The following is a 13,028-nucleotide window of genomic DNA, read 5'->3' on the forward strand; positions in this document are numbered from 1 at the left end:
TAAACCTGTTATGGTGATTGATGACTTTGTTAGTGCACTCTGTAGTAAACTTCTCAGGTTGACTGGATTGATTTGGTGGGAGGAGTTTACTTTGCTGTACAACATGAAGTATTGCATGGAAGTGTAAAAGTGCATGCAATGTGCTGCGATATTCTTTTTTACAATGTAAAGCATTCTGCATTTGAATTTATGTTTTGATTTTCTTCAGCTAAGTCATTGCAGCTTTGCCTGCTGCTCCCAGTTAAGAAGAAGTAAACCAGGAAGGTATAATAACTAAGGTAGATAGGAATACAGCACACTTTCTTTCACATTACCAGTGGCAATAACAATTTTTATAAAGTTATAGTATTGCATAATATGCTTGCAAGTCAATAATGTCCACGCTGACAATGTAGAGCATCCTTTGGCAGTATTATATTGATCATAACTTGCTACAAGTGGAACTGTGCAACCTAGAGCATGCATTGAATTATCTGCTGTTTAAATGCAACTGCATGCATTGAATTATTTGCTGTTTAAATGCAACTGTGAAACCTAGAGCATGCATTGAATTATCTGCTGTTTAAATGCAACTGTGCAACCTAGAGCATGCATTGAATTATCTGCTGTTTAAATGCAACTGTGCAACCTAGAGCATGCATTGATTTATCTGCTGTTTAAATGCAACTGTGCAACCTAGAGCATGCATTGAATTATCTGCTGTTTAAATGCAACTGTGCAGCCTAGAGCATGCATCAAATTATCTGCTGTTTACATGCAGCTTTGCAACCTAGATCATGCATTGAATTATCTGCTGTTTAAATGCACGTGTGAAGCCCAGAACATGCATTGAATTATCTGCTGTTTAAATACAACTGTGAAATCTAGAGCATGCATTGAATTATCTGCTGTTTAAATGCAACTGTGCAACCTAGAGCATGCATTGAATTATCTGCTGTTTAAATGCAACTGTGCAACCTAGAGCATGCGTTGAATTATCTGCTCTTTAAATGTAACCATGCAACCTAGAGCATGCATTGAATTATCTGCTGTTTAAATGCACAGCACAGAGCATTCCATGTCAGTATTAGGTGAGTCTAAAGTGGTATAAAATTAGCTGTGCAAATTAAGGTATACCATGCAAGCATACCTCTCAACCTCATAGTGTAAGAAATCTGGGCAAAGCCTTACAAAATGGTGGGGGGGGGGGGCAAAGGACCAAAAACAGGGACAGATTTTAAATATTGCTCTTACAAACTTAGAAATTTGCTAGAATAACAAGGTTTGTGTTAACATATATTTTCTGAAGGATTTGAAGTCTGAAACTGAAATGTATGTCATTATTTGGTGACTTTAATCCTCATATCTTCCCAGTGATTTGCCAGAAAAACACAAATTTAATGTAGAACAGATGAAAAATATGAAACAAAAATCTGGACATTCTGTGAAAATCTGGACAGTTGGCAGGTATGCATGCAAGTTACAAATACATGTAATACTGTTAATCTGCAGAAATCTATAACAGTTAATAGGACTACTATTAAACTGAATATAAAGTGCTATTTAATTTCCTGTCTAACCTAAAGTAAATCCAGTGCTGTTCATGTCACACAAAGTATAGCAACCTATGGCTGTATTAAGCTTAACCCAATGCACTATGAAATCAGCTGCACAAACTGGGATATCCCCTGACAATAATAACTATGCAGGTAGACTATCCCATTGCGGTATTAAACTTGCTGTAAAATGCAACAAAAATCAGCTGTTCATCCTAAACTGTACAATGTCTGCATTAAAATGAAGTCAGTGCTTTGTATACCATGGAGTGGCAGTATTAAACCAGTGCACATTCAGAGACATAATTTAAAGTATGCTATGCTGTTTAAAGTAAATCCAGTACTGTTCTGCTCTGAAATGTGCAGAAGTACATGGCACTGTTAAACTGAATGTAAAGCACCACAAATTCAGTCATGCAACCTAGAGAATCCTGTGTCTATAATAAAGCAAATCCAGTACTGTTCAGTTTTACAAAGTATGGCATTTTATAGCAGTGTTAATCTTAATCCACTGTGCTAAGAATTAGTTGTATAAAGAAAGAAATTGTGTTGCAGTGCTAATCTGAACTCGGTGGCATTCACCTATTCATTTTAGAGTATCACATTGCAGTATTAATTTGAATTTATAAAATGAGCAAAGAAAAATGACTAATTAAATTGCTAGCTTATTGGGCATTACATGTGTTTTACACAAGGAAGAAAGCTAGTACTGGCTACCTAGACTTCACTATCAGACAAAGATCCCACTTCCTTCGCAAAATCGCACCAGCAGCCATTTCTTTATCTCGCCACTAGCTCAAAACTTCAATGGAAGAAGACCTTGCAATCATCTTCCACATGCATTGAATGTGTGACAGAAAAGAGATCCCAGAAATAAACTCTGTTACCAGAGAAACTGTTACCATGAGGACTCTGTCAGAAAGCTGGTAAAACTTAGAAATGTTTTTTCAACATTAGTTGAAACAAGTGGTCATGTCTGCCAAAACTTAACATTACAATTTCATATTTTCAGAATAGCATATTGGGACCACCCCCACCACTATGACATTTAATTAGTACAACTCTATTTCAAAACTGGATTTGCGAAAGTAAGTGTGAAATGACGTATGCAAATGCACTGTCCAGTGGTGCACAGCAGTTTAGAATGGTCCCTAAAATGAATACCCTGAAAATGTAATTCTGAACTTCCATGTAGTTAAAGTGTTACAAATCTTTACAGCAGTCAGTTAATTAAACTGAGCAGTACACTTTTTTAAGTATCATTTCCAACAAATGTGTGTTAAAACTTGGAAAAAACATCATATATATTTTTTTAATTAGTTAAAAGAAATGCTCCTATGTGCCTGAATGTAATATTTTGATTTCAAGGTTTCAGATACTTAGGATTGTGTTGGAGTATCCAAGCATAACCAACTTCTTAGAAATTCACCTGGAAAGTGAAACTCGAGAGGTGGATTTTGGCATACATGTAAAGAACACATAATAAGGGCTATGATCAGTGAGACCAGACTGTTATTCTTTGTAGGGCATGGAACTTTATCTGCACCATGTTCTACCATTTGCTAATTTAAAAAAGTGTAGGCGAGCAAAGTGGTAAAACACCCAGTGATGACAAAATGGAGAGCAGGCGGAAACCAAATGCCTCTGGGATGAACAAATGGTTTAGAAACTATTGGATAATTGTTCTGTCGCAATTTCTTGTTTTACCTCCTGACTCTGTTTTTTGCCACCTGACATAGTTTGCTGCTCATCCCAAGTGTGAGTCCAGATTTTACCAGTGCTTAGAGTTCTTAAAAAATGTAAGCACCTTTCTGATGTGAGAAATTTGATTACCTAGCTTGTCTTTTTCCCATTTTCAGAACATAATTGTGGAGCTCCATGCAGTATATATAGTTTCTGCATCACCAAGAAGTATGACATTGAATTGGTACAGGTTGGATCTAAAATGGAATTTATGAAAACAGCTGTAAAGCAACCCTTACAAATTAAACTGCTAAATAGCAGACAACTTTAAACAAAAGGACCCCCACAATGACTACTGTAAACATTTCGCACCAAAAGTAGAAGTACATCTCTAACCCTGTACAACAATCAGTTATTTAAAATGTCTAGATTACTCTTTTTAACATAATTTTTAATAAATATCCATAATGCTATCAAGAGTCTATATTTTGGGCTCAGATTTCAGCAGACAGTCTATGGATCACTGTAGCACTGAATTTATACAGCTGACATTCAAAATGAGATTTATGAAACTGAATGTCAGGCAATATATAATTATCATACATAAACTACTGAAGGTAAAACCAAACTACAAAAAAATCCATTTTATAACTGTAGTAAAACAATTTGTTGTGTGCATGATATAAATATTACTACAGAAACTTTGCGTTTGTACCTCATAATGTTTCCTGGTAAGTTGCAATATTAAAATAAAATAAAAAAATTAAAAACTCCTAGAATCAAACAATGAGTTGTACACTAAAGCTCAAACTAAAAAAAAAAAAAAAAAAAAAAAAAGAGAGAATGGGTAAAAAGAGTATCATTTACGCAAATCTTATTATATAGTGTATGTTGTTAAGTTTATATCTTGCAAAACAACAAGGAGGTTATCTGTTAGAATATACAGACTTTGTTACACTGTTAAAGATAAAGATATTTCTAATGCTCCCACTAAACATAGCTTATGCTGTGAGAACATCAAGAATTTAATTTTTTTCTTTACTTGGTGAATCTGAAATGGAGGCTGTTGTAGAGGATCGTAATTAGCGTACCTGAATGTATAGGAGCAGAATGGCAATTCACAACTTTTATGCTGGTGTCTCCCAGGGTTGAACGATAAGATCAGTATTAAATTTTATTTGAAAAGATATATGTATGATACATTCATTATTTTGAAGTGTATATGGTATTATAATTGGGTGTATTATCGTACGTGTTTCTGTTTTAATTATTTAAATTAAGTTAGTCTGGGTTGTGATGCTATTCTGAAGAACTTGTGTATATAAAACGTGAAAGTGCAAACTGGTAAGGTGTGTGGCCTACTATTTGTGTATTTTCTTTGGTTACATATGTTGTATTATCTTTACCATACTCTGTGCATATCCACCTTGTCAGAACTATAGATGGGTGTTTAGTACCTTGTCACCACGTACAGCTCCCTGAACTGGCATACCTGCAGTGGTCAGTGGTGGAGTTAAAAAAGGTAATTTTCTCACTTGTGGTATGTCTTTTCAGTTCTTAGACTCCATACCTCTGAGGTTTCCTTATAGTGCCTGCTTTAGCATGGTGGGTAGTCCCCACTGGCCAAGCTGTATGTTAATAAATGAATCCGGGGGAGAGGCTAATGCTAGTTAGCCATGTGCTCTCCCCTAGAGATGCTAATGGCTTCTGATTTACACTACTAAGTGATTATGCTTGGCTACATAAACTTCCACTGCTGGCAGAAAAAGTCAAAAGATGGCAGTCACCCATTCACTCCTGTAGAAGCAATCACAGTGAAGGTAAGCCTGCAAAGATATTGCTGGTGGTGGGGTTGGTATATGTATGTATGTATGTATGTGTTTAGATGCGAGTGTGCTTATCTAAAGGGCCACAAGTAAAGCCGGATAAACATGTATATTTGCATCTGTCTGCATGTGTCTGCTTGGATGGTTGCACTAGAGGGCTGGGAGTCTGGGTGTGTGTGTGTGTGTGTGTGTGTGTGTGTGTGTGTGTGTGTGTGTGTGTGTGTGTGTGTGTGTGTGTGTTGAAGCATAAATTAGATGAATGAGTAAGTGTGTCTGTGAGTCTGATTGACTCTGGTGAGGTTTGTTTGTTTATTTGTGAATGTGTATGTGTGTGAGTATAGATGGCAATGTCAGAGAGTCTGTGTTTGTGAGTTTATGTGGGGTGCCTTTGTGAATGCAGTGCATGAGCAGCCAGGGAAAACTCTACAACCAATGGGTTTGACAGCACAATTGTTAGACACATGCTAATGAGCCAGAGCTCTCAAATTTCTCTAGTTTGGAGGAACATTCCTATTTTCAGACCCTGCACATTGTGTGCCTATGTTTTGGAGGTATGTCCCTGTTTTCAGGTTTGATTTACACCTTTACACAATTTTCTGATTCTCCCTCAATCACACGTGATTTTAAAATATCTAATGCGTAGAAAAACACTACATGACCAACATACTAGTGGCACAGATAATTTAACGAAAGACGACACATATCTTACTTCTCCGTTTTTTGGAAGCAAAAATAAATGACCCTGTATATCAAAATTTTGCAATACAGTTCATTGAACTCTTCAGATTTTACACTGTATTTTTGGTAATGGATAATGTGCTTATATTTTCCCATCATTTTTGTCTCGCATTGTTTTTTAAACATGTTTCTGAGTAGTATCCCGCATTCCTACTAGCAGCAGGAAGAGTTATGTGGTATATGGTATTCAAATGCTATGCTAAGTAAACACCTAGATTTTTGGTTGGATGTGCCTCCTTTTCAAGGCCTTTTGTTCCTGCTTTCAGTGTCTGGAGGTTGAGAACTTTGTAATGAGTTGATAATTAAGATTTTTTGTTGTGGCCATAGCTGTATCTGAATTATATTTCCTCAGACTTAAATAAGTTGACCTTCCTGCAGCAGGCAATTTATGTGAGCAGTGGGGATTTTCCCGAATCCTAGGGGAAATTTTCAGTCCAGTGTCACCTCATGCTCTTGTTTTACACTTTCTGTTTCTTCTTGCAAAGCAACTTTCCCCTCATAAACTCTGTTCTATAAAGAGGAAACAAGTTGTGGAACGAAGGAAGGAGGGAAAGGATGTAAGAAGAAGGTAAGTGGGTAAGGTTAGGCAGCAGGCCGAAACAGAATCAGCAGGGTATGTGTTAACACAATAACAAAGGTGGAGCAAAGTAATGAAGGAGACATCAAATACACAGAGGGAAGACACTGTTGTGAGGCCTGCCTGTATAAATGGTGAGGCCTGCCTGTATAAATGGTATGAGTGGGAAGGCTTAAGCATATAGTATGTTTATTTCTGTGACAGTGACTTTGGGGATTGGGATTATTATTTTCGATAATGTCAGATTTGTTATGTATAAAGTTGTAAAGGTGTGGGGGTGCAGCCCCCAAATGCGGTTGGGCACGTGCCACTGCAGAAGATGAAGGCATTGACAGTTTTCTGGGTTTTTTTGTGCGTGTGTTTTGTAATACTGAAAATACTTTGTTTTATCATTAATCATTGTCTTCTGCATTCACCTTCAGTTCACACATTTGATGTTTTTTGTTTGTGGTAGTTGAACATTCATCATATTAACATCAAAGTATGAAATGTTGCATGGTGCAGTATTAAAATATGGAACATCCATATTGCATGTCGTTATGTATATGTATATATATATATATATATATATATATATATATATATATATATATATATATATATATTATGTTAATGCAGCCTGTACAGAAATTAGTTCCAACTAAAACACAACCATTATGCTAGTCTGACATTTCTGTTACTATAGGAAGAACTTGTCTGAGCATGGGATATGCCTGTAAATGTATATATGAATGACTGTATTTATTTTTCTGTCTGCCTTTCTAATGATTATCTATCTGCCTACTTGTTATGACTAACAGTAGAATTGCATATATAAGCCCATTTAGGTCAGTACTTATTTCTTTACCCTTTCTGTTTTATTCTAGGATATATATCAACTGACAAGCAGTATTAGCTGGTCAAAGCCTGCCCTTGCAAGAAGGCAGAAACTGAAAGGTCTTTTCCTGTGAGTAAACTGACTTGTGCACATGCGGCTGTTGGTTGGAATACAGAAGAGTAACCATCCTTGTGGAGCTGAGGTTTCTGGGACTTGTGTTATTTGGGGATATAACATAGTGGCGAAGAGTTATTCCAATCTGCAAATGAAAGAGGTCTGAAAAAATTGATAAACTGGAAATGGATATAATGGTGAGCACATTTTTTCTGTTTAATTTGTAAATTCAGACCTAGGGAAAATACTGTTAGGTATTGTCTCAGTAATATTGCTTTTGAATCAGAATAAAGAAATCTGTTTTATCAACTTGTGCTGGAGTGCTGAGAAGCCATGCAATGAGAACTGCATGTAATCTAGATAAAAAGACAGTAAACCATTTAAGTAACTGGTTAACTTGTCAAAAAAAGATGTTAATCCAAATGCAGGTATAAAAAACAGTAGTTCATGTTTTCCTCTTGCATTATATAGGTGAGAAAGCTAGTTTTAGAGCTGCAATTATGGAAAAATATTGTAAGCAACTTTCATGTTAGTTGGTAGATTGTGCACCTGATTTTGCTGATGTGTGGAGCAAGATCTTAACATCAGGGAATTTGCTTTTTCTGTTAATACTGATCCTGGTGTTGCTTGCTACTATTCATTTTTCATTTCTGACTTTTTTGTTGCTTTCTCTGGTAGATGAAGATGAAACTACATTGTTCTACATGTTTACTTGCTGGAAGTTGTGTAGCACTTTGTATTTCTATTGGCAGGGTACCTGCTATTATTTGTTTTATTTTGCAATGCATGGTCAGGTTCATGTTTGTATAGAGCTGTCTGACATTGTCTGCATTTTGATCATACTACATTATTGCGTATAGTATACTGTACTATTTCTGTAGCCTGTCTTTATTGAAACATTCTCATAGTTTCTACTAGATCTTGACCACTAACTTGCCTCAGTTAGCTCTTTGAGCCGCAGTAATATAATTTATTGTTTAGGCTGCACACCAGGACTCTGGCATGGTGGGACCACAGTTTGACCTCTCTTGACATCCTGGTATCACCTTGAGGTAGTGCAGCAGCTGTTTCATGCTCATTGACAACACCTTGTTGTTACTGGACACACAATGCAGTTGTGAGAGCTGTGAGGTGACAAACAATACAGTAATTATTAAGTGTCTTTCAGGTGTGAGAATTCCTGATTTCAATAGGGGCTTTAGAGCCTCTCAGTCCAGCTGTGTCTGTTAGTGGTTTATGCAGCTATGCGTATGACCTAGTTGCTGCCCATATGGAAATGAACAGTCTTAAATACTCCATCCATCCTAGGGGAGAAGGCACAAGACATGTTTGAGCTCTCAATGAATGTGAAGTTGGGAGGTAATTAATCTCGAACAACATTTTGTCATCACTGAAAATGATGCCAAATTACAAACAGAAAATAACTGACATAAACAGTTAGCTTGTTATGTGGTGCCATTCACAGAGGATCCATTGTGTTAGCTCGGATGAATATGGTTGCTTTACCTGGGATGGTGTACTCTACTGATGTCACGTCCTTTGCATATTGGCAAAGATGCTTCAGTGCCTCTTTTTAAGCAAAGTCAGTCAGTCCAATATAAATTTGATACTGCATTCAAAAATAATGCCTGACCTTGAGGCATTCCTGACCATCAGTCACATACACATTTGTATAGATATGGAAATGTTGTTTTAATGTAGCAATAACACTGCATCTATACAATCTGATTAGCACCTATCTAGACCCTTTTGTGAGGAAGAGGTATGTATTCATACTTATTCACCGTCTCATAACCTTGCATCAAAAACAGAGAGATAATAACCTTGAGCTCCTAGATTGTTTATATGAGAAATAGAACAAAGCCAGCATATTAAGTTGGTAAAGTATTAATGACTTTATTTCCATGTGCATAGTAGATTATCAAGAACAAATGTACTTTATCATGTGTTGATCTGCATTTTAATATGACTGGATCCTACCTTTGCAACAGTTACCTATGCTATACCATTGTATATCTTATTCATGTTTTTCCTGGTATGGCTTGTAACTATGCATTATGTGACTGATATGTCTCACATTGTATACTTTACACATGTTGCATACATTACATATATTTCAGTATACATGACTGTAGTATTTAACAGTTTATACCTAGCACCTGAGCTGTATCTGAAATTGGTCTTGTATGGATTAATACATTACTGTGGCTATCAAATCATACACTAATATGCAAAACTGATAGTATTTAAAGAATTTAAGATTGCCTTAAATCCATATTGAGAATTCATGGTACATAGGTAGGTTCGGTTACCTATAAATACAAGGTAAAAAATAATCATTGTGGTTATTATCACATGTTCCAAATCTGGTAGGAAGAGGTTGGTTAAAAACTGAATATACACTGACTGTCTTTAAATCAGCTTTAATTCAGAGTTACTTCCTTGAATTAGGTTTCCAAGTTGACTTATTGCAGACCTGAGTAGAGGTTCTTATACTGTACAATTTTATTGCTTAGACTTTCATTGGTGGGTTTAGCTGTCATAACATTGTTGGCAACTTGTGAATAGCCTGTGGTTAGTCTGAGTTTGTTTTCCTCTAGTTCTGCAAACTACTAATGCAGCTGAATTAAATTTCTGCATGTCCACTTTGCTACGCAGAGTTAGTATAACTCATGTAGGTTGTCCACTAAAATGTAGTAAGTGAGCTGCAGTAGTGTAGTTTTTCTTGTCGTAATTGATTTAATTTTTCCTTTCTCTAATGGGTGATGCAATGTGCATCTGTTACTTTTTGTTCCACACAATATTTGGTTTCCTGATTTGCCCCAGTTGAGTGCTAAGTCAATATGCCATATGCATGGAGCCCTCAAGCTTTCCCATTTGGGCATGGCTTTTTGAAGAGGTTTACAGTTTCATCCCGCATTTGAAAGGCATGCTGACAGCTTGTTTGGTGATGTCAAACTGGCTCTAGGTCTGTATTCATGAATGTGAGTGTGTGATTATGTACCCTACAGTGAACTGGTGTTCAATATGGGGATGCCTCCTGTCTTGTAGCTGATGCTTGTCAGGCTAGGTTATGGCCAACTTTGAACCTGAACTGGATAAAAGGGGCTTAAAATAAGAGAACGGATACGTTTATCTGTTCCCATAAAATACATGTATAAATCTTCTTAGAATTCCACTTAAGGCTCAGACTTGTTTCTTTGAGCTAGACGTATGATACACTTTGAAGATTTATTAGGCATCTAGGAGCTATTCTTGGTAGATTTTAACGATTAGCTTCCTCATGCATTTGAAAAACTGTAGTCAGGAGATTTGTAGTAGTATATCAATTTAACTCTTGTATTATCTGAATTTTATTACTGTGTTATATAGAAGTGCTAGTCAGGCTCTTCTTTTGTGTGTTCAGTGATGTTTTTAAAACATTTGGCAAAGCAGCAATTGTTAGGGGTAGGCGCACCTAGTCAGCTCAGCTGCGCACATACCTGCATCACATGTACTCCTTGTGCTGGACTGGCTGAGGTTTTCCTTGACTTCAAAATTGCAAAGCTGTTACCTGAGACAAACAGTGTAGCTGAGACACTAGGCCATATGGCTCACTGCTTTGAACAAAATACTTCATTAACTGAGACTGTCCTGAGACCCACATATGCATGCAAGTAGTATACCTATGTTTTCTATGGCACTGATGTTTACTCTGCTTTGTGTTATAGGGCAGAAATATAGCTCAGCTCTTCCTGATTTATCCTGTAAAGCAGTACTTTTATCTGATTACATGTGATCTATGCATTCAGAAAGTACTATCCATCAACTTGTACAATGGCATCCTAATATTGTCACTCCTTTTCAGAATTAAGGTGGGTTCCAGCCTTAGAAATTTTCGGTTTTCCAGTTTTACATAAATTGAGAACAGCCATCATCTATTTTATTCATAGTTTCACAGATTCATAGAGTTTACAAGCTAGAGTCAGTCCCTGGACCATAACAGTGAGCAGCTTTTCTTAAAAGGAACCTGTAAGTTATGGTTTGCACTCTTAGACGAATAATAGATATATTGTCTTTTGTTTAGTTGTAAGCAGACTTGTCAGCATATCTATGGTTTGCAGGTCTCATCCTCTTATCAGTTCTGGACTTTCTTTAAAGGAGTACAGTTTGTTCCAGGATTTTCAACAACAAGAACAGCACGTCATATGACTTCCAGTCATGAGCATTTGTACATCACATGCATGTTATAATTATAATATTGCATATGTGGCCTGGGTTCCTGAAGCTCAGCTATTTGGTCCTCTGTAAATGACTGTATTGTTTACAGAATGTCTAGCAGCAGCCCTCACTGTGGGGGATATTTATGTTAGAGATAAACTTGATTCAGTCGTGTTGAACACCTGAACTCCTTAACATGTGCTTTCCTTTCAGCAGCCGGATCTTAATGAATAGTGCCAAGTTGGGCATACCATAAACCTTATTTTACAGTAGCTTGCATCCAGGCACTGTAAAATATATTAAAAGTTCAGGTTCTGTCCTGACTGCAGTCACTAATTCAATGTCCCTAGAGATCGGAGGTAAATACTTATTGGGTATATGCCTTATTTTGATACGTTGTATCAGACCATTATTGAACAGTCTGAGAAAACAGTAAGAGGGTTGATCACTGCTAGCATGACTGGACTGGACAGAATTGTTTTGAAAGGCATTGATGATCACTATATTGTGTTCTGCTTATGGAGAAAAGGTCTGCTAAGTCAGCTTTAGAGGATCCTTGGTACCAATGTCTTGTTCAAGCCCTCAGACTGTAACTTCTTTATGAAATTATTGGAGAACCATTATCGCCTTCATTAATGTTGAATGATGTCTTGCTCAAGCCCCAGTCCATAACTTTTTTATGACACCAGAGGTAGCTAACTGCAGACTCATTATCACCCTCATCAATGTTGAATGAATGTCTTGTTCAAGCCCTTAGACCATAACTTCTTTATGAAACCATAGGTGGCTAACTGGAGACCCACTATCACCCTCATCAATGTTGATGGGACTTTCATGTTTTGCGACTTTGAAAACTTCTTGAGTACTTCAACAGGTTCTTATAAAAAAAGAGAATCTGATTAAAGGGAGATGGTTAAAAGTTGACCATCCTGCATTAAAACATTGAGGCAGAAACGTAACAAATCCCATAACCAGAAAAAAAAAAATAAATAAATTTTGGCCTGTTTTGAATTTTTCAGATGTGCTGCATGCTAATAAAGATATTTATGGTCATGATTCAGCGGGTAATGCACCTTCTGAATCACGACCTGTATTTGAGCCAATGGGAAAGCATTTTTAAATTAAATTCTGATTAATTTAATGTTTAGCAGTGTAAGTTACACAACAGATAGAACACTTGTCTGTGGTGCAGAAGGCTGTGGGTTCTATTCCCACACCAGGTAAATTGACTGCTGACATTTGCGGTGCAGTAGATTATGCAGGCCATAGAGGCTTTTCTGCAGGTATGTAGGACTCAGAGCATGTAATAGCTGAGGACATATTTTAGGTTGGTAGACAAAATTATATATAGAGTATCTTGGTGGTATTATTATAGGATGGGTCTGAATGGAAATGGATTGAAGACTGTGGATATGTTTTCAAGATGTGAAGACATCACAGGAAATGAAGCATGTCAGATTACCAATTTTGGTTCATATTTGTCAACTAGCTCAGCATCTGATGCTACACTGTCCTACTATTCAAACTTCAAGATGGTG

General features: G+C 36.7%; 1 protein-coding gene across 2 annotated transcripts in view; it reads left to right on the forward strand.

The window, feature by feature from the left end:
- The window catches only part of JAKMIP2 (janus kinase and microtubule interacting protein 2), a 1,408,623-nt gene that overhangs the window by 353,432 nt on the left and 1,042,163 nt on the right, over positions 1 to 13,028 (forward strand). For both annotated transcript variants that reach the window (XM_044069136.1, XM_044069137.1), the window contains exon 2: positions 7,226 to 7,487. The gene's annotated coding sequence lies outside the window, so the exon portion shown is untranslated. The remainder of the gene's footprint in view (positions 1 to 7,225; positions 7,488 to 13,028) is intronic.

The sequence above is a fragment of the Protopterus annectens genome, chromosome 4.part0 (assembly GCF_019279795.1).
Source record: "Protopterus annectens isolate FY-2018-M chromosome 4.part0, PAN1.0, whole genome shotgun sequence".
Taxonomy (NCBI): domain Eukaryota; kingdom Metazoa; phylum Chordata; order Ceratodontiformes; family Protopteridae; genus Protopterus; species Protopterus annectens.